A 23,954-nucleotide genomic window follows, 5' to 3' on the forward strand; every position below is an offset into this window, starting at 1 on the left:
AAAGCATCCTGGATGTTAAAATCTGTCTCAGTTCTGCTTTCTATAGAAGTCAAACTGGGAAAGTGACTGATTGGAGGAACCCCAGAAAGCAGATGCTAAGATGTCATTTTAGAGCTGAAGTGCCTGGCACCAGGCTAGCAATGAGAACCCAATCATGGTAGTAGGGAGAACACATATACCCCTAGTATTAAGGTAATGGCACAATTGTTAAAATTCTACTGGTGAATTAGAGTCATGTAGTGGTAGAAGAGAATATACTATGAGATTAATCTGATATTTGAAAGATATGGAGAAAATAGACATAATAAAAGTGACAGAAATTAATGGCTTTCTAAGATCTAGTAAAAATCTAGATAAGATAAAATGCTGCAAGAAATCGTGGGTTGTCAGTAGAAAGTAGTACATTCTCCTTGCTTGAAGCTAATAGGTTTCTCCACCTCAGGTCAACATAGGAGTCCCTTCTGTCTTGGTCACTTGGCTTATAACTATGGTTAAATAACAACAAAACTCAGACGGAGATGTGCTGGGCCTGAGAAGAAACAGGAATACACCTCAAAGCAGTTGCTAGACTAAATGAATATTCCAGTAGTAGTTGAGGAAGAATATATGCCACTCACTTCTAAAAGGCCTTGATGAAGCAGGCCACTACTTAAATTTGAAATTATTTCCTTGAGGTCCAAGATTTACCATCTGGAAAGGATGCCCCAACATGGTGTGATCTCATCATTAGCATGACTGGTCAATGTGAAAGAAAATGATGACTTCTGGTCAATGAGGTTATAATGCTGGAACTGCTGTGTCAGATAGTAGAAGAGGGGATGGAACCTGCAGAGGATTTCTTACTCAAGAGGGTTACACTAAATCTGGAACATCCAGCAGATGTTTCACGTGCAGGCCTAATGACTGGTATCATATCATGTACTGAGATCATATGAAATGCACTGGTGAGACGTGCCCTCGCCCCTGTGAATTTGGGAGGTGGTTCCCTTCCATAGGACAGCACTGTTGGTAGAAGACGCTGCTACAGGCCTTGCTTCACTGATTGGCATGGGGGTGGTAGGCTCATAAACCAAGAAGGTGAAGTGGTAACACTTAACTGTCAGAATCTAGACAGGAGCAAAGTTGAAGTGGCTACCCAGGGGCACTGACCCACAGATACTTATGAAAATTGTTGCTCCACTTTGTTTCATCTGGCCTGGCACCTTGTTTCTACCCTGTGGCAGTGCGGAGCTCTCTTAACTGTTAAGGAGTAGTTGCATTTCTATAGTCCTAAAATTACATTTGGCCCTTTGAAGGCAACCACAAGGCTGATGTGGCCCCCGGTGAAAATGAGTTTGATGCCCCTGCCCTAGTTGAAAGCAAAGCTGAAGCACCTCCAAGGGGGACTGACCCACAAATATTTATGAAAATGGTTGATAGTACTCAGGATCTATGTGGATAGATAAGTTCAGCAGCCAACAAACCTACTACACAAAATGTTCCAATAGGTTAGAAAAAGTGGTGTAATGGTCTGGAGGTCACAATGGCAGTTGCCTCAGTAAAATGTCAGGATTCCTTGCCCGGTCTCCAGGCCTAACCCAGTTTCTGAACAGGGAACCCATTAATTGCATGAAAAGTCAGCTCCCCAGATGGAGAGACTATCCATCCTATCATGTACACACAGTAATGACAACTCCGGTCCTTCGGCAAACACATTTGTGATCATTTATTCAGATAACTGTATCCTGTATAAGGAAAAGGGAAATACCAAACGTTTTAAAGACTGTTGGATACAGAGTCCAAGCTGAAACTGATACTCAGGGACATCGAGCATCTTTATGTTCCTTATCAGCTTGGAGGCATTTGTTTGTGGTCCCAGCAGCAAACAGAGTCCTAGTTAAGGTCCTGTGGTGAAGGCACATTCACTGTATTCACAGAGTCAAATAATTGTGCTTTCCCTGGTCCTAGAATTTACAATGAAGAAAAACATACTTGGTAGTTGCTAACGTTCTCACACTGTCTTTCAAGCCTGTGAGGTAAGAGCTATTAAAATGTGTTGGCAAGTTAAAGTCTCTGAAAGTGTCCCCCATACCCAAGTTAGTAAATCAAGAGCAGTATATCCAATATCACGGGCAGAAGCTGCAGTCTTCAGAAAGCTGTGAACACACTGATCAAGTGCCTGCCTGGAGCAAAGACTGTACAATGTTGGACACAGTCCTCCAGGACACAGTATATAACTTTAATCAAAGTTATTTATTGTCCTGGCTGGTGTGGCTCAGTTGGTTGGGTGTCATCCAAACCAAAAAAATGGCCTGTTTGATTTCCTGGGCAGGGCGCATGCCTGGGTGGCAGGTTCTCACCTTGGGTGGGGCATAGGAGAGGCAACCAAGTGATATTTCTCTCTCTCATCAATGTTTCTCTCCTTCTTTCTCTTCCTCTTTTCCCCTCTCTAAAGATAAATACTTTTAAAAATGATTTATGTGTTTTCTTTTTCCTCATAGGAAGAATATATAGATATGAAAACTAAGAGTTGGAGAAGTGAGTGTCCTAGTGCCATCTCTTCCAATGAGCTTCTTATGAAATATTTCCTCTCATTCTCCGAAATGTTATGTTTTGCATGATTAGCGCTCCTGGTTCTCAGGTGGGGAATATTTCCACTAGGAAATACTGAAAGGCCCCATTCCATTTTATACTTTATAGCCTAGACACGTTGGATTTCCCATGCTCTGCATTAATAGTTTGGATTAGCATGCAAGTTGAGGAATAACTGTGGTGGCAGTGGAGACTGACTCTGATGATCAGGAGAATGCAGGGGCACTACCACACAATAGGGACAGACAGAGTTGGGTTTGGTACACAGATGATGTCCAATTGTGATGAAAACATTTTACCGACCAGGGCTTACTGACCATGGGTAACAATATGTTTCACAAGACCTTGAGAGATCACAAGCTTTCAAGACCGGTAGAAGCATTAGCTGAGGAAGAAGGGACTCTAGAATGGATACTGTCGAAGAGAAATAAGAAGTATTCATTATTGTATGAAGACTGGCTGTAACAAGAAGGGTTGTGATGTATCCAAGTCACATTTTTATTGTGTGTCCCTGCAGGAAATGCTCTCCAACAAGTGCATGTGAAGATCTGAGTCTGTGAGGTGTGAGGATGTACGTACTATAGTAGACACACATGCACTATCCCTTCCCATATGCACCCATGGCCCCACTTTGTTGGGAGGGCTGCAATACAATCTTTTCCTTCTGTTCAATTATGTTCCTCCCTTCCTTTCTGCAAGATACAATGGCTACTCCTTAATAATCATCCTCATCATTGCACTTTGTCTCAGGGTCTGCTTCTCAGAGAACCCAACCTGTGACTGTTATTTAAGTAATCCTTTTTAAAAGTAACATCAATAATGTCTACTAGTGTGGTTGACAAGAGAACAGGCTTGACAGGTAAACCACTGAGGTAATGCCAGTCTAAACTTCAGTAGCTATTAGGGAAATACAAATCAAAACTCTAATGAGATACTTCCTCACACCTGTAACAGTGGCTATTACCAACAAGACAAGTAATAACAGAATAAAGAATTGTGTTACCATATGATGCAGTAACCCCTTTTCTGGGTATCTACCCCCATAATTTGATAACATTTATTTGCAGAGACATATACCCTCCCCCTCTGTTCATTGCAGCTGTATTCACAGTGGCCAACACATGGAAACAGCCTGTGTGTCCTTGGATGACTGGATAAAAAAACAGGGTCCATATGTACTATGGCATACGACTCAGCTGGAAGAAAAGATGAAATACTGCCATTTGCCTCAACATGGATAGACCTTGAGAATATTATGTTAAGTAAAATAAGTCAAACAGAAAAAGTTAAGAATCATATGACTATACTCACATATGGGATATAAAACTTAAAACAATGAATGAACAAACAAGAAAAATAAACTCATAGACACACACAAAAAAACAGTATGGTGGTCACCAGAGGGAAGGGGGGTGTAGGGGGAGTAGCCTGTAAGGGATTCAAATATATGGCGATGGAAGGTTTGACTTTGGGCAGTAGGTACACAATACAATATGCAGATGATTTAGTATGGAATTCAGTATAGAATTATACATTTGAAACCTGCATAATCTTATTAACTATTGCCACCTGAAAAAAATTAATTAAAAATAAAATAAAATATAAACTAAATCTGCTAGAAAGTTCAGTTAGCATTCCAGGCCACATGAATATTTTTGTTCACTGAATAGTTTGCATGCCTACCACATGCCAGGAACGGGTGCAGAGCACACAGCAGTTAAGATGACAGATAAGGTATTTGCCCTTGCTTAGACAAGAGTCGAGTGGAATATGTAGAAATTAAACATTAACCACATAAATAATTATAATTGTGGTAAGAGGGAAAAGTATAGAATATTTCTCTATCAGTTCAACAAGAGTTCAGGTTAGGTTCCTGAAAGGGTAACACCATTAATAAGAATAATGAGAAGGAAAAAAAGTAACCAAAGGGCAGAGTCAACAAATATTGTCACATTGATATGTTTGATAAAAACAACAATAACAGAAACAACCAGCAACAAGCCTATGATATTGCCAAAGAAGAAACTGGTCTTTTAAATAATGCCTTCCATCTGTTCCCTCCATAAAATAAAGCTTAGCTCAAGAGAAATCTAAGACTACAATTCGGTTTATTTCTGAAAACTTACTCTGGCAATGCTGATTTCTCATGCTGCACACATAACACCAAACCTTCTTCTGTAATAGTTACTTTTGGACCCCATTTACTCCCTTCTTCTAGCAGCACTTTTTCATGCACATTTTCTGGCACTATTCTTTGTGATTTTGTGTTCAATCATTGATTACCCACATCAAGGCAATACTCTTATATGCCAGTGAAAGTATCGCCCACATTACTTACGGGGCTTTGCATGGACTACGTCAGGAAAGAGAGAGGAAAATTTACTAGAGAAAATAAAATGCTCTATTGAAATCTGTTGAAACAAAACATTTATATATAAAAGCCTTACTTTCACCAACAACATAAAAAAATACAGCTATATATGAAAAAAGGGTATGAAAGTAAGAAGATTGAAACACACAACAGTGTTTTTCCAAACTTGGTTGATTGGTTTTTGTATTATTTAATGAAAAAGAGGATATTGATTTTTAGTAAGATTTTTATGACCATTCACTGAGTTTCCCTTGTGAAAATAAGTTAAATCTTAAAAAATAATTAGCAAAAGTTAGGCTAAAATATTTTCTTTTTTAAAAAAATATAAAAAACACTCAATACTATTCTTATGTGGAACAAAATAGAACATTTTATTTTAAATGTTTCAGTTTGGAGAAAAATTCAAAATACCAAAGTAAGGTTTTTGTACTCTGAGTTATATAATATCAACATTTCTAACAAATCAAAATTTCATTTGGTTGAATGTCTCTTGGGTACCATTTTAAAATACTTATAATATTCCAAGAATATGAGTGTTTTACTGTAAAAGAAATTCAAAGGACTCGATGTATTCTAGGGAAAGCTTAAAATTTTCAATTGGCACTCTTGACAATATAATGACTCTTGTTTTTTTTCCACTGTCTCTGGCAACATAATTATCATACTAGCATATTTAGTCCAAGTCTCTTGTCAAAACTAGCCCTATAAAATGCCTACTGGAAATTCTTAATCTATTTGCATTCTGTCCAGCCCAATTTGTCATATTTTTCCCCAGCAACTGATTTAAATGCTGTAGCCAATTGTAATAAACTGTTCCCTTTCTTTGAAGACTGCTCTAAGCTATTTTAATTTACAACATCCATCCTTGAAAACTACGCAATGGGTTTTGGATCCTGCTTTTATTTTAATGGGACTCTATATTTCTGCTTCTCATTTTTGTGTTTTACGTCTAGATTTCTTTAGATTCAAAATGAATTATCCCTTCAATTTCAAAGACCAGTTTATTTTTTAAAAATTCTGAGGTTAAGGGAAAATAAAGGCTTATATACAAAAATTATTTGGAAAAATACACAAATTATTCTTTTATGCATTTTATAATAATTATAGATGATTGTCATTATGACATTAGTACCTATAGATGCTTTAGCAAGAAATTTATGGAAAAGACTCCAGGCAAGAACAGCTTATTAACCTTGGCTGGTGTAGCTCAGTGGACAGAGCTCTGGCCTACAAACCAAAAGGTTGTTGGTTTGATTCCCAGTCAGGGCACAAGCCAGGGTTGCAGGCCAGGTCCCCAGTAAGGGGTGCATGAGAGGCAACCACACACTGATATTTCTCTCCCTCTCTTTCTCCATCCCTTCCTCTCTGTTTAAAAGTATAAATAAATAAAATCTTTTTTAAAAAGAAGAGCTTGTTTTATTATTTACAAATTATATAAAATTGAGTAATTTATGTGAAAAGCTAAGTAACTTATTTTAGTAGTTACATCTTATAGTTTTTATGAGGTAAAATTAATAGAATAAAAACAATTTTCAAAGGAACAGCCGTTCATAAAATCCAATTATAAATATTTATTTGCTTTCCTGAAAAAACTGAAAGATGTCTTCACATTTAAGAAAAATTCAGTATGGTGTAACAGAATCTCATTTGGAAAATAAAATCCAATAACCTTGTTCAAGACCAGATTTTTCACAATAAAAATATATGGAAAGGGCAGAAACAACAGCTAATAACCAAAGGCACTTAGAGTTTATTTTACTAACATCAGGATTTCATGAAATTATATTATAAAATCATAAACTCTAATATATAATAGTATTAACCTCATCAGTAATATTGTGGATATCAGAAATTTACAATAGGAAATTGTATAAAATTGAAGAACAAATTAAGCCAAAATTAAATGTAAAGTTCTCCCATGAAAATCTTTGGAAGGAATGTGAATTTTACTGTTGGATGGGTTTCTAACCTCTTCTGTTTTTTTATCTCATCCCTCAAAGCAGAACAAGGCTGTCAAATCTAAGGAAATGGTACCTAACATAGGGAGACAGACCTAGGTGTCACACATGGTATTACAAGCAAAGTCATACAACGGAGTTCCCACAAGCAAAAAGAGGCCTTATTCAGAGGCAAAAATCTTCAGTGTACATTTCAGAGCTGCCTACGATAGCTACTGATATTTGGCAGTAAAAGCAATTCATACATATTTGAACCAGTTATAAATAGTTACTAAATATATACCAAAACTGGAAACCATAATCCCTTCTCTTAATTCCACAACCCATACAAATTTTTATACCATTCAGTGGGTACTTGTTCTGTGGTGTGTTCTTTAGCTGTAGTCATGAACACATTTTATACCCTGAGCTAAACCAAGGCCAGAGGTCATCTCGTCTCCTTTACACCCCCCTTAGTTACTCTCTTTCCATTCACCATAAACTCATATTTCTTTCACTGCTTGATCTTCCCTGTTTGGTTTAGCTGTGGAAGTCCAGAGTATACCGGGATTCACTTTTAATTTTTAAAGCAGTGTAAAGACAAGGAAAATTGAAAGATTTAGTATCAAAACATTTCCCCACCAAGAAAGGATTGGAAATTAGAGAACAAAGAAAGAAAAGAAAACCTAATACCATTGGGTATTAAAGGGCATTCTGACCCTGAATGACTGGCCTATAACTTTTTGCTTTAAGAGATCTGGGTCCTTGGTGAAAGCAAGCAGTAAATAAATAAAGCAATCAAGCAAGAACATTTTTATAAAGTGTTAAAATTTTCTACCTGGTTTCACACTTTTAGTTTTCCCTTTGGATTTGTTCTGTTGTTAGCATGCTTCATTTCTATATCCAGGAGTTTCATGATAGCATGGCATTAAAATCAAGCCTGATTATGAATTTCTCTTCTCCTGCACGGAAGAAAAGTTATTCTTAGTAAGAAAAGGGTACATAAATAAATAAATAAATAAATAAATAAATAATAGGTAAATGGAAGGAGACAGAAATAAGCAATTGCTGAAGATCATAGAGTCAACAACATTCAAGGTCACTGTGTTCAGCTTATTTTTTTTAACTATATCTATTATAATGGCTAATGTTGAGTACTCAGCAGCAGTCAATGTTACATTCCTGTTATGCGTATCACTCCAGTTAGCCTGACTAACCTTCTGTAACTTAGGTACTGTTAATCATGCCTGTTTTATGAGTGAAGAAAAATCTAACAGAGAGGTTAAGTATCTTTCCCAAGGTAAAGCCAGGCCATGATCCTATGCTAAATGGATCACTGTAAACTGTCTTAAATTGTTGTTTGAAGTAAAGAAAAAAATTCAATTAAATGAGCTCATATTTATCACTCCAAAAGTCAGATTTATGTTACACACCAATAGTATATTTGCAAGAGTTGTCAGGTCGAGAACATGCGCAATATTCAGCATAGTGATACTCAATGTCCCTATTATTTCCTCTGAAATTGAACCTTAGGAATGTCGATAACGTGGACCAGTGGATTCTCCCATGCTTATATTCAGGGAGAGCAGAAAATACTGTAGCTGTCTATAGGTTTATGAATCTGAATTCATGAATGCTTAAATTAGCACCACCATTAAGATAAAGATTTAAAAAACCACATCTATATGAGTATCACAAAGACATGATGAAAATGGGGCCTCTAGCAGATTCTGCAAAATCCCCATGAAGTTCAGTTATTGCCACAAATTTAACTGTAGTAAAAATAAAGTTTCGCATCCAACAACAGTGTCTTCTCTGCAGAACAAAGCAAGGATATATTGGTTGTTTAGAGCACTACATTTAAATTCCTGTAATTGCAGCATTGGTGCATTTGGCATATAATAATTGAGGGATTATGTTCAAAAGATGTTATTTCACATATACTATAATCCTAGAGTGTAAAAGCTTGTAACAAGTTTTAGAATTCTAAAAAGGCAAAGAAAAGAGGAAGTAAGGATTTTTCTATGAATTGAAAAGAAAATTTGTTGTAATGATGATGAAATTTTTGCCATTCTTCAAGGTCCCTGACAACTACAACAATTACTGTTCAGGTCCTGTCATCGTAAGAATAAAATGCTGGCATATTTATTTATTGATCGATTTAACTATCTATCTATCTATTTGTGTATTTATTTATTTACTTAGTAAAACTTTATGTTTTTAAGATTGTGTTTATTTTTAGAGAAGGGAAGGCAAGGAGAAAGAAAGGGAAAGAAACATCCATTTGTGGTTGCCTCTTGAGTGCCCCCTACTTGGGACCTGTCCTGCAGCTCAGGCATGAGCCCTGACTGGGAATTAACTCTTTGATTGGCAGGCCAGCGCTGAATCCACTGAGCCACACCAGCCTGGGCTGGTGTTTTTATATAATCATAAAAATGAGTCTTTGACAAGGAACCTACGCACTTATGCTACTTACTTGCTTTCTTTTCTTTTTAAAGTGGAAAAATGTGGGAAGATGGTCCATTATTTTATACATAAAAATGTCTGGCAGTATTTATCCAAGAATTATAGTTGACAATTTTAATAAATTTTGGTAGATGTATACACTAAATTTTATCATAACAAGGCTTCTGAAATGAAATTATATGTTTACAGTTATTTTTTTTTGGCTAAACCTAGAAGTTATAAAAGAAAATTCACTTATTTGTATATGTACCTGCACATTATAAGTGTATATAGTTGTTACTTCACAGCTATAAGTAGTCAATGATACAAATTCAAGTCAGTAATTATTATTTGTACTGGATTATGTTGCTTAACACAAATTTATATTACAAAATATATTTGAAACATGAAGTCATTGTAATCAATGACAAAATTTGCTACACAGATAAAAGAGTGAATACTATTTAATTTTTAACATTCCAAAACTTCATCTTTAAAATGTGCAAAAAAGTCAAGTCAAAGTCTATGAGTTTGAATGCACTGGCATGAGTTGTAAAATATTGCAGCAGTAACATGATAGGCTGCTGAATAAATGTTAACATTCATCTACACTTTAAAAATCAGTGTCAATAAAATAAACAATTTTCCTAGATTATCTAATTATCATTTTATAATTTATATTATGATATGTGATTTAAAAACATGGTATGTTAGTAATACACTCTTATTTTCAATTTTAAAAGGGTTTGATACAATGGCTAATAGTTTGAGACGTATGGTGACAGTGCACATCTTTAAACAGTTTCTTGTTTGTTATTTCAAAATTCTAATATATACACGTGGCCAGGCAGCTTATCCAACTCAATTTGATAGGTAGAAAAAAATGTTCGATGAACCTTACAGTGTTCCCATTAAATATGTCTTACTCATGAAATACAACAAAGTTAAATTTCAAAGTGTTAAGAAAATAAATTATGTTCAACTGTATTACTTAAAGAGTGTACATAATTGAAAACATGTATCTTTTTAAAGATGCATTTCCTACAGTCATGCATAGCCTTATTTTAGGATATTATTACTCTGTTCTTTCCCCTTCTTTAATGGTGAAGACATTATTTCATCATAAAATATGAGCATTTTTACCCAAATGAAATAAAATTTAATATATTACCATACTGATTAGAGGGAAATAAAGGAATGAAATAAGTAGTCATATAGTCATTCACTGACCCACAGAAGAAAATATGTTCTTCAAATGGATACACAGAAACAAGTGTGAGCTGTTCCAGCCTTGCTTACACCAATATGAGATGAAAAAATCTTGAATTAATTATATCAGGTTTTTTAAAATTTTCTAAAATCTCTACTAAAAGAATCCAAGTTTTAAAAGCATTTGAGAAATTTCAGGACATTACATCTCTTACACAGTGATGTGTACAATTGCCTTTGGGAAAAATGATGGAAGAGAAAAGCAGCAAACAAAACAAAGTAGAAACAAAGTAGTATACAAGGTCAGAGACATTAACAGAGAAATCAAAGATCAAAAGAAAAGCAAATCAAAGTCATCGCGGTATTTAGATGATACTCTGCTATCTTCTTGGGAGGTCAGAACCTTGTTCTTGAAAACAAACAAACAAACCTGATTTCTATATAAATATTCAACAATGGCCTATCTGAAAAACATCAAAGTTTAGCTTAAAGGGGGAATAATAATGCCAGAGAAAATGTCATTTTATAGTTAAATTCCATCTTTGGCTCATTGAATTTTACTTTGTATAGTTCTATTTTCAGATTTTCTAAACTCTCTGTGTTCATATACTATAATCTTTAAACAACACAACGATTTAGCACGCTGTATGTTTTTCTGGCAAAAAGATCCATTGTCAAGGCACCGACTTTCATTTTCTTTTCACCATGTTAACATCTCATGGTCTTGCTCCCCTCGGAATGAGGGTGAATCACGGAACAGTGACTTCCAAATGCAGCTGGGGAGTCAGCAGCAGCCAGAGAATGTCCAGACAGCTTTCTGTAGGACTGTATGTTGAACTGCATGCCGCCAAGTTTGGAGAAGTTGAGATTATACATCCTACCACATCTCACTCCTCAACCAATCCCTCTTCTTTGGCTGCCACTGCTCCCAGCTGACTATGCCCATGAGCCCTGGAACTGCTAAGTGTCTATGGGTAAATAACACATGTACAGCACATGATAATTGTGGTAATTCACTAATTCTTTCATCTAGCTTTGAATTTAATGACCAGAGACCATTAAAGAAGATATTGTCAGCACTACTTTACACAAGCTACCAAACATCGTTCCCAAATTTAAGCAGCTAAATTAGGTGACTAAATTGTAGCCTATACGGGAGTCTGCCTGATGACTAAACCAAGACTATTATCACCACACATGTTGCTTTTCCATGTTATTTCTCTGCTGTTATTTCTCTGCTACACGAAGACCATCTACATCAGAGGTGAGCAAAACTTTTTCAATAAACAACTGGACAGTAAGAATTTTTAGGCTTTGCAGATTACCTATGACTCACATGTATTTTTATTATTTTTGTTTGTTTTATGTAAATCTTTCAGAATGCCTATATCACAGAGATAAATGATAACAACTGTTGGCCAAGATGTGGAGAAAAGGGAACACTTGCACGCCATTGATGGGAATGTAAATTGATAGAGCCATTATGGAAAATAGTATGAGAGGCCCTCAAAAAATTAGAACAATCATATGATCCAGCATTCCCATGTTCATTACTACATTGCTCCCAATAGCCAAAATATATGTCTAGATATATACAGTTATTATGCCTTAAAAAGGAGGTCCTGTCATTTGTGACAGCATAGATGAACTCAGAGGACATTATTCTAAGTAAAATAAGTGAGACACAAATAGGAAACTAGTGTACGATCTCACATACATGTGGAATCTAAGAAAGCCGAATACGTAGAAACAAAGAGAAAAGTGGTTGATAGTGTGGGGAGGGAGAAGGAAGAGAGAGATAATGGTCAAAAGCTACAAAGTGGCTTTTTTAATAGAAAAATAAGTGTAGAGATCTACAACATGTTAGAGTTCATACTGTATCATATACTGGACATTTTTTTCAGAGTAGATTTCAGGTACTGTCACCATAAAATAAAGAAAAAAATTCTTAGTTTTGAAGCCATGCAACAACATACTACAGACCAATTTGGCCAAGAAACTACAGTTCCCCAGCTCCCAGTCCAGAGGCTGCACACACATAATAGTTGCCTTGGCTGTGGCACATGCTTAGAAAATATATAAGAAAATAAAACAATGGTTCCAGACATAGTGCTTCCCACTCACCATTTTAAGGCTTGGCTCTGAAGAATGGGAAGCACTATTTCTGGAATATATATAAAATTTGGTAATCTACAACATCTCTCTAAAGCAACTTCATTCTACCAAGACATTTCTTCTGTGAATTCTCTCTGTCATGAGAATTTGTGTTCCTACCAAATAATTATTTGATATACATAAGAATTTATTGGGTATATTTTTATTCTAAAAGAATACTATGTATTTACCACATTGGGCTGATCACAGGAGGAAAATAGACATACACACACATAAACACAGAAACACACAAAAACACGATAGTCTCAAATCCACCGACATGTAATAACTGTCTTTTTATTTTTCTAAATTCTGAAATTATATTTTTCTCTTTGAATCTATGGCTGCATTTGAAGATTTTACTATGATCTCAAGAGTTTGTTTTATTTGTTCTGTGGAGTTCCGATATAACCTATCTAATCTCATCAAGTCTAACTATAAAATTGATACAAGTTCTGTCCAGAAGATATCCAGCAATGTACTATGAAAAATAGAGGCATTTATTGAAGAACATACAAGATACAAGAAACACTGTGTATAAGACAATGAAATTTCAGTCCCCTTTAAAATAGCACCTTGGTACCTCACACAGTTCTCCCAATCGCTGTCGGCTGATCTATCATATTTTCCTGAATCTCATTGACAATCTGAAATCTCTCCCTTCAAAGATGATTTTAGTTTTGGGAAAAGGCAGAAGTCTCAGGGTGCTAAATGTGGGCTGTAAATGGGCTGAGTCACCTGGGTGATTTGCTGTTTCATCAAAATCTCTGCACAAGATGTGATGCATCAGTGGGTGCCTTGTTGTGATGAAGCTTCCAATCACCAGTTGCCCATAGCTGTAGCCTTCTGAATCATTTGAATAGTCTCCATGGATGAATGTTCAAGCATAACTCAATTTGATGCAGATTCTTTGCTCTGCTTACTCAGTTATTTTGAATGTTGACAGTACACAGTACACAGACTCACTCAATGGCAATGACCACCCCCACTGACTAGTACAGTGAAGTTATTATTGTTCACCCTTGCACAATCCAGTCCACACTTCTTGTCTTCCAGGTTACGTCAATGTCATACAATTCATTCTCATTATATTAACAATGACTGGACTTTTACCAGGCAGACCTGGTATATTATATGTCATTTAGTATTTATGCTATTCTTTTTTATTTTGGTTCAAATTTTATGCTATAGATAATTCATATTTGATTAAGTTTCTTAGTGTGCTCTTTAATATTTAATTTATGCTCTTCACCATATTTACAAACTATTTGTTATTTGTGTTCTGACTTTAATAGTAATGTTTTACTATTGTACAAAGTATACAAAATAATAACAGTAAAAAGCAAGTGGTAAGTATATAACATTATCAAAGAGGGGTGACTAAATTAGGTATAATTTTACTCTTGCTATTATTTTATAGATTATATAATAAGTGCTTTTGATGTGACACATTCACATATACATGTACCCATGATTAAGTTTTTAATAATTTTATACAGGATTAGTGCATAATATTTTGTTTACCAAATTGAAACTGTACAGCATATAGAATTTATATTTTTAAATTAAAAATGATATAAAATATCCTATTAAGTTTTTTTTAATTTATTGATTGATTTTAGAGAGAAAGAGGGAGGGAGAGAGATATGGAAGAGAGACAACAATGTGTTGTTCTATTTTTTTTTTTTTTTTTTGCATTCATTGGTTGATTCTTGGATGTGCCCTGACTGAAGATTGAATCCACAGCCTTCGTGTCTCATAACAGCACTCTGACCAACTAACTGACCTACCTGGCCAGGGACTGTGCCAAGATTTTTTGAAATCTTTATTATTATTGGATGAATAATTGTCCATACCTGAACTATGTGGTATTTCATACCACTTCCATAATTATTAAGTCACTATCCTATTTTGGGACACTTAGCTAATCACATAATTTGCTAAATTTTAAATATGTCTGGAATAAATATCTCAGACATAATTGCTAAATTTTTATTGATATTTAAGAGAGAAAGGAAAAGAGACAGAGAGAGAGAAACATGGATATGTTATTTCACCCGTTTATGCATTCATTGGTTAATTCTTGTCTGTGCCCTGAATGGGGATCAAACCTACAACATTAGATTATGGGGATGACTCTCTAAAGGACTGAGCTACCCAGCCAGGGCTCTTGTATAATTTTTAAATGTGTTTTTATTTGTTTTGACCGAAGTTTTATAAGGCAATAAGTTAATGAAAAGGCATAAATATTTTCAGATTTTTAAAAATATTACTGATATCATACAGGGATTTTCAACTGGTGTGCCACAGAACTGTTCAAACATGCAACACCTGCATATTTAGTCAAGAGCACTGACCTCTTTCTTTCCTTAGGATTGTCAAGCAAAAAAACAACCACAGCCAATGCAACAATAGCTTTCTGGTGTGAATAAATAAAAATTATACCTATTATGTGGTCAGATTGGCAAAAAAATATATATGATTTTGGTGTGCTGCAGAATTTTAATGATTAGTTTATATGTACCATAAGACGAAAAAGGTTGAAAATCACTGATATAACATTCAAGCTGCTTTCAAAAAATGGTACATTATTTACTCTACAGAGCAAAAAACCTCATTCCCCAGGCCCAAGAAAGATGGGGAAAAATAAATATTTGTTCTGTGTGCTATCATGAACCAGAACGCGACATTTTAAAAATTCCTACTGTTCATTCAATTTTTCAAGAGTCTGTTAGATTCATTTCTTTGTTGAGGCTCATACAGTTGGATGACTGATCGGCTGAGTCAGAGGCATATAAATGCAATAGGGTTTTAATAAATTCATGTTAGCTATCATGAATTTTCAATTTTGGTATTGCTATAACTAAAGACTACTTTACAGATTCTTTTATTTTTTTAACTTTCTTTTAGTATATATTTTAATAACCTTACATTCTTTTAATTCTAGTGATTTTGAAGCACACTTTTTATTTAAATATAACAGATCTTTTTATTAGAGTGAAGAAAAATAATTCATTTACTAACCCTCACCTTATCTGAAATAAAACTGCACATACTTGTATATGTAATTTACCCCATTATGTAGGGTTTTAATTAATATACTCTGGTATTTAAACCTAATTTATTTAATAATAGAGTATAACTTTTATAGAAAACATATATTTTCTTTTTAACTATATTTTATTGATTATGCTATTATACTTCTCCAATTTTTTCTTCCCTTTATTGCTCTTCACCCTGCACCCCCTCCCCTTAGCATTCCCCCACCCTTAATTCATGCCCATGGGTCATACATATAAGTTCTTGGGCTTCTCCATTTCATATACTATTCTTAACCTGCCACTGTCTGTTTTGTATCTATCAATTATGCTTCTTAATTTCCTGTACCTTTTCCTCCATTATCCCCCTCTCACTCCTTGCTGATAACCCTCCATGTGATCTCCATTTCTGTAATTCTGTTCCTGCTCTAGTTGTTTGCTTACTTTGTTTTTGTTCTTCAGTTCATTTGTTGATAGTCAGGAGTTCATTGTCATTTTACTGTTCATAGTTTTGATCTCCTTCTTTTCCTTAGATAAGTCCTTTTAGCATTTCATATAACAAGGGCTTGGTGATGATGAACTCTTTTAATATTACCTTATCTGGGAAGTACTTTATATTCCCTTTCATTCTAAATGATAGCTTTGCTTGATAGAATAATCTTGGATGTAGGTCCTCACTTTTCATGGCTTTGAATAATTTTTTCCAGTCCCTTCTTGACTGCAAGGCTTCTTTTGAGAAATCAGATGATGGTCTTATAGGCACTCCTTTGTAGGTAACTCTCCTTTTTTCTTGCTGCTTTTAAGATTCTCCCCTTATCTTTAATCTTGGGTAATTTAATTATGATTTATCTTGATGTGTTCCTCCTTGGGTCCAACTTCTTAGGGATGCTCTGATCTTCCTGGGCTTGCATGTCTATTTCCTTCACCAGATTGGGGAATTTTTCCTTCATTATTTTTTCAATTAAGTTTTTAATTTCTTGCTCTTCCTTTTCTGGCACCCCTATGATTCAGATGTTGAAAGGTTTAAAGTTGTCCCAGAGGTTCCTAAGCCTCTCCTCATTTTCTTGAATTCTGGTTTCTCATTTTGTTCCATGTTGAAAGCTTATTTCTTTCTTCTGTTCCAAATCATTGATTTGAATCCTGGTTTCTTTTCCCTCATTTTCAGTTCCCTAATTTTTTCTTCATTTCACTTTGTATAGTCTTCATTTCTTCCTCTGTCTTGCATGAATATGCAATCATTTCTGTGAGAATCCTGATTACCAGTGTTTTGAACTCTGTATCTGATAGGTTGGCTATCTCTAGTTCTTTAGTTCTTTTTCTGGAGTTTTGGTCTGTTCTTTCACTTGAGCCAGATTTCTTTGTCTTGGTACACCTGTTACATTATAAACAACACAGCCTTAGATTTTCTCCAGGGTGAGGCAACCCACTTTGTGTGTTGTGGCACAGTCTGGACAAATGTTTCTTCTTTAACTCCTTGGTTGTCAGACTTCTGTACAGTTCAATTTTCTGGTAGTCCTAGTTGTTTTCATTTTTAAATTGGTTGTTATCCTTCTTTAGGTTGTATTAGGAAGTGTAGCTTATCTACTTACACCTCCATCCTGGTTGAAACTCCAATAAATTTCAATAATATTTTTGTATTAACCATGTTTTGTAGCTCAATAATCAATTATCTAACATATTCATTATGTTTAACTTATTTTATTTCTCATCACATTTATTTTATACCACCAATAAGTCATTATATTTAAAATTTTCAACCTTCAGAAAAGTTGTAAGAACCATACAATTATTAGTGAATCAAAGAGATTTAGTAACTACCATTTTGTTGTTAAGTTTGCACTTTCTCTGTGATTTTGAAGTTTTTGAGAGTTGGACACTGTTTCTTCTCTAAATGCTATGACATATATTTATTAATAAGAATGGCACCATTTGATATTGCTATGATATTATCATGTCCAGTAAATTTAATGTTCTTAAATACTACAATACAGTAATCAATATTTAGTTTTTCTTATTGCTCTGTCAATGTATTTTCCAGCTGTGTGAAGTTTTCATTGTTTATTGTTGTTCAGTGAAGGAAACAATTAAGAATTATGCCCTGCATTTAGTAGCAAGAAGAATTGACCAATTCATTTCTTTTTATTTATTTACTTTTATCTTTCATGTTATTGGTACTTCTATGTATCCAGGCCAGTTTCCTGTATAATATCCTCAACTTGTATTTGTCCAGTTGTATTTTCATGAATAAATTCAATTGAAAATACAATACCATTTTACTGTATGGCTGCACTCAGCAGCACCCATAGTGATCTCCTTTCGGAATTATGCTTACTCTCACACAGGGTTTTTCAGATGTAAAGGTTCTCACCATAATAAGGGGAAAGGGGATACAGAGATAACGTTGGCTTTCCCCTTAAATGGACAAGAGTATACATTAGAGTCCTGCATAAGGGCTATATTAACTTTCTCACCCACTGTCATGATATATTCCAAAGAGGCCTAAATCACTTGGCCATCCTGCAAACATAATCCTACTGCATTCTGTCAATAAATCTGTATGCAAAGGAATAGTCAGGCAAGAAGTGCAAGATGCATTGGAGGCATTACTAGTACTCATGGCAATGAGAAATAAACCCTGGTGTAAATATCAGTGTCCATTGTAAAATCATCTGGGACATGCCAGGGTAACTTCATTGTAATGGATAAATTAGTTAATATTGTACTTCTAACTAAGAAGGAAAAAAACACAACATTTGATTCTGCAGGCAAGATGTTCCACACATACGAATACTTCTCTGATCTAGTCACACCAATGGCTAACTACTGTTTTGGCACACAGATAGAAAAGAACTTAGCAGCTGGTTCAAGCAATTCTAGTAAGTAGCCTACTTGGATATGATCTGGCAGACCCAATACTATCAGAGGCAATGTTGGTAACAAAACATGCCTTGTGAAGTTTATGGCAAGACTCAATGGAATACTTACAAGGCAGACTTTCAGCGTTCCTGAGCAAGACTCTGCCATCTATAGTAGAGATTTTTGGAAAATATAGTTGGTATATATGTACATAATATATCCATGGGTACATATTCATTATAGTACTACAGAAATTATCAGTGTCAATTTAAGAAATTTCAGTGATGGACTCATTACTCTGAAAATCAATAAAGGAAAAAGTAAATTATTAATCCTGTCATTCCCTACTCGTTTGATTACAAGAAAACCAAATAGATAATAAGACACTTGTATTTTATTTCTAACAGAAGATTCCTAGGTAATAAATGAAGAAAGGATAACTGAAAGAGAAAGACACCATTTGGCAATTCCTAGTAAAATAATAACAAAGGATTTAGGCAAAACACTATGAATGGATGTTAAAACCACTACATGAAATGTTTACAGAGTAATTTTAATGGTACAATCTGATTAAAAATATCTTAATACCATTAAGATTAGGACAAACAGATTTTATATACATCATATGACTTGGTTTGATAGGGATTTCATAAAAAGAGACAGAAGCAACTATAAATTTTCTTGCCAGAAAAAAAAGAAACAAGATTACAAATCAAATCAATCTTCCAGTTTATAAAAAACATGGGGTTAGAGGAGTAAGTTAACATAACATGCCAAAGCGATCGAACACATCCAGAATGAGAGATACTCTGCACTGTGGATGACTTGATTTCTCAGTTAAATTATGTGTGCATATATACATGTATATACACACACACATGCACAAGCGGGCTGTGTGTACAGCCACTCTAGAAGACAAGGGACAACTTTAGAATAATATCAAAGACAGTGTGACAATGTATGGAATTTGTACGATTTGTATAATCTGAGCAAATTAACTGAAATTCATCTTTGAGACAGGTAAATTTTAATATGGACTTGGCATTAGATTATTTATTATCCATGTATTTGGGATAATCATGGAATTTTTTATTTAGAAATAAATAGTCATAATCATTCAAATTATATATGAAGGATTATGAATAATACGATGACTTGTTTTGCCTACTCCCAATAAAACAGGTATATATGATAGGAAAAGTCATCAGAAGGGGAAGAACTGGTGAAGCTGTGAGAATGCCAGATGGGCCTTCTGTATACTTTTTCCCATTTGTGTACAGGTTCAACAATTTCTCAAATAATAAGTAAAGAAAAATAGCTCTTGCTGATTGGAAAGACCAACATCTAAAAGTTGATGAATAACATTTTTAAAATATAAAGTAGATTTGTCTTCTCTAACATTGAAAATCTGTTTGTTAACCATAAGAGTCATCAAGGATGTGAGTGTCAAACTCACAGATAAGTGCAGGGACACACAAATGTATTTGCTTTAAAATGTGAGTGCATTTTCTCATAGCACGTCTTCTACAGGCACATAATGTATGAACATGGCTACATGCTTAAATAGAAGACTCTCTCTTGTGCAACAACCAGAGAGTTATCTGTTTTGAAATTGCATGCATCTTCACATCTCCTATCTCACCCATCCCTTAGTTCAATCTCTCATTTAACTCTTTAAATTTGGGTTTTTACTGAAATTAAGTAGATAGTGTATCTACCTTGCTATCCAGTCTTCTCATTCCCACCCATGGGTTTTCACATCCGCATGTCTCCTAATCTACCATCAGCAAATCCTGTAAATAACTGTCAGCAAAAACTGCAGGAGCCATTTCTCCACATGCCTGCTGATTGGGTAGAAATCAGTCTGATTCGTAAATTGTTCTTATCAAAATAAGAAAGGTCATACAAAACATTCTCAGCTTTCAAGTCTTGAGTCAAACTGGAATCGCAGGTCACACTCTCAGAAATGTGTAAAGTAGTCTCCACACTGCTTTGTAGATTTAAATCACGTTGATTCTAGTTATGACAAACTACTAAGTGATATTTTTTAAGTTTTGTTCACCTCTTGAAAGGCCCTGGTCTTAGAGTTCCAGGGTGCCCTGAGGTTGACAGTGTACTTTTCAACATGCATCCTTTTAGCTTTTGATTTGTGTGCACAGAAGGCTAACTATCCAAGTTTCTCCCACTGCTTCTGTGCAGCCAACAAATTTAATGGGATCTGAGCTCAGAGACCCTTCTTAAAGACTTCTCTAGCTGTACTATGCCTGCTGGTTCTTTACCTACTTCCATGGGTATTTCCATTCACCAAGAAACTGAATTTAATTCATAAACTGCAGCTTCACTTGAACCTTCAACCTGCTCCATTACCATTCAAATGCCTTTGTCACCTCAGTGTTTCTCACTGCATAGAGAATGCACACTTCTAGACTAGTGCATGGACAGAAGACTGTTGATTGTGTTTGTTTAGGGTATGGTAATTATTTAAATGCATGACTGTTTTTATTGCCCTTGGATTAACATTACTACTTTATATTCTGGTGCAAAGCATGCTCTGAATGAAGTGGACTATCTTTTCATGGCTATAAATTCATGAAAACCAATCTACAAAATGTTTATGGTAAATGGATTTGTGAGAAGCAGAAGCTCTTTATCTTATCTTAGTTTTCAGTCCTGATTTATTCATCCTGGCCCCATCCTTCCCCTGTCAACGTGGCTGACACAGAGCTCCAGGCATGTCTCCTCTAATCCATTGCTTTATTCTACTTAGTCCTCAGCATTTTGAAATTTGGTGAAATTTTCCTTCATATAATATAGAGTTAGACTTACCCTACTGAAGTGTTTATAACTGTTTACCATGGAGTTATGTCAAGCCATGGATAAAATATAACAATGATGCACTGTGTTGGAGCATTAAACTTATGTGAACATGTTCTCTAGAGAAAAGTTATTTTAATTAGGTAGTTGTAGTGGGTCGAAAAATGCTGTGCCCCTCCCCACCAATCCATGTCTAGCAAAAACCTCAGAATGTGACTTTGAGATTTGGGTCTTTGCAGATGCAATTAAGTTATGATTAGGTCATACTATTCTAGGGGAAACCCTAAGTACAAAGACCCAATGACTATGGACACCACATAAAAAGGCCATACAAAGGGAGAAACAAAGATTGGAGTGAAGTCTCTATGGATCAAGGCCTGCCAAGGACTGCCAGCAACCTCCAGAGTCTAAGAGAGACTCCAGAGAGAGGCATGGGGTGGTTCCTCCCTATGACTATCTAGAGGGACCCGATCTTGCTATTACCTTGATTTCACACTACCTACCCCCCTAGAAATGTGCAACAGTGTATTTCTATTGTATTAAGCCTCCACAATTGTGATAATTTATTATGTCTGATGTCCTAGAAAACAACTATGGTAGTTTTAAAATAGACATATTACTTTCAATAAAACAAGATACATTTTGGAGTGGACATATTTCCCATAATTATTTTTGTAAAAAATAAGGGAATATGATAAAGTAACAAATAATATTATAAATTTTCCCAAGTCACATTTGGTTTCCTCTACTGTAGGACTATTTCAGCAGAAAAAATAAGTACAATAGTATTCTTTGAAAACTCACAAACATGCTAACTGCTGCATTTAAAAGCCTCTTGGTTTTTGATATCCTCAAAATTTGAGCAACACTAAAAATTGTAGACCAATTTATTGAAAACATATATAAAACTTCCCTTCTTTATCTTCCCCAACATGGAATTATCTCCATTTACTTCCCAACTTTTATCATCTGCATACAAAGCTCTTAATTTTCTCCTAACTATTCCAAATATGGCATATAATTTTGTTTATATTTTTATTATTCACAGACCTTCACTATTATTTCTCTGAGTTAATAGCAAATGTAAATTTCAACAAATCACTTCTCCAGCCTGTATTTCCAACAGCTTATCAGGCCTGGATGTTACAGGTCTCCCATTTGTCACCATGCTTCCCATGGAACTCACTGTCCCTACTGTTCTTACATCCCCGACAAACTCCGTGTTGTTCTTCTTGTACCTGCTATGGCACCAGAATTCCAAAGCACCCTGACTCAAAGCCTTATATTATTTCTTACTATTCCCCTCTTGTTGTCTCTTTCTCACACATATGATATAACAAATAAATTTGTAAAAATATAATGTGTATGCATATAATGTGTGCTCAATTTGTGGTAGAAACCGAGTCCAGTCTTCCTGCAGTAGTTATACCCCCTACAAAAAAACACTGTGTACACTGAAAAAGAGTAACTGAAGTGAATAAAACAGAGAGACCTCAGCAGGATTAAAGAATCAACAAGGAAGAGTGTAGCACCTTGGATACAGCAACACTTGGGAGTTGGCCGTTCTTACCTCCAGCCCTGTGGAGACAACAGCAAAGGGCTATTCCCAGAAGCCAGGGAGAGATGACAGTGTCACGTGGCTATAAGTAAGAGAGGGGTTATGAAACAGGAATGTTGCCTTTTATAAAAGGTCCAGCAGGAGCAGGCTTACAAAGTCAAATTTCCCAATTTTACTCTCCTCATATCTACTCCAGAAGTAATCTCTTCTCATGCCTCCTGCTACCCGAAGCCCACCAGGAACCAGAATGCAAGGGCTTCTGGGCACATCCCAAAGAAGTCCACTTCTAGGGGCAGACTTCACAGACTCAGATTGTGAAGGCAGAGAATCAATAGTTGGGACAATACACATTTCCAGAAACTTTTAGCTGATGTTCTTTAAAATATGTGTGTAATTTTTACTTATTTGAAATGATGGCATCCTCTTTAGAGCATATCCATGGAGATGGATAAACTCAAATCTCTAATGTATACCTTTCCCTCTCTGCCATAAGCACAGTCGTGAACTGTTCCTGTCTAGGCTTCCTCTGTTGTTTCCTTACTTTGTTACCTCTCTTCATTTTAGTCCAAAGTTAGACACTGGCTAGATTAATAATTGCAAATAACACCAACAAATCAATCTTTTCCCCTTTCAAAAACAGAGAGGGTTTAAACTCCAACTATAAAGAACTCGGTAGTCACAACTCTTATCTATCCCTGCAACAAGAAAAACTGAATAAAATAAAGAACTTGAGGCTGTCAGTGAATTCGGGTTGCAGGCACACTACCACCATCTGGACACACAGATGCATCTAGAGAGTCACAGCTAGGGTATGCGGACCTGAGGCAGAGAGTCCTGGAAACATTAACCAGTCTAAACACTTAAATGACTATTTTGATGAATTGCTGGAGACTGAGAGTAGAGTAGCATGAGAGTGAGAAAGTTCTGGAACCCACAATCTTGAGGAGTCCCCATACTTATGCAGGTTTTACCACCAGGAACACCAACATGTTCTCATTTCA

General features: G+C 35.3%; 1 long non-coding RNA gene across 1 annotated transcript in view; it reads right to left on the bottom strand.

Moving 5' to 3' along the window:
* Positions 1 to 23,160: 23,160 nt before the first annotated feature.
* The window catches only part of LOC118500352, a 61,919-nt gene continuing 61,125 nt past the window's right edge, over positions 23,161 to 23,954 (bottom strand). The window contains exon 4 of the long non-coding RNA XR_004902922.1: positions 23,161 to 23,239. This is a non-coding gene — a long non-coding RNA (uncharacterized LOC118500352). The remainder of the gene's footprint in view (positions 23,240 to 23,954) is intronic.

The sequence above is a fragment of the Phyllostomus discolor genome, chromosome 4, assembly GCF_004126475.2.
Source record: "Phyllostomus discolor isolate MPI-MPIP mPhyDis1 chromosome 4, mPhyDis1.pri.v3, whole genome shotgun sequence".
Taxonomy (NCBI): domain Eukaryota; kingdom Metazoa; phylum Chordata; class Mammalia; order Chiroptera; family Phyllostomidae; genus Phyllostomus; species Phyllostomus discolor.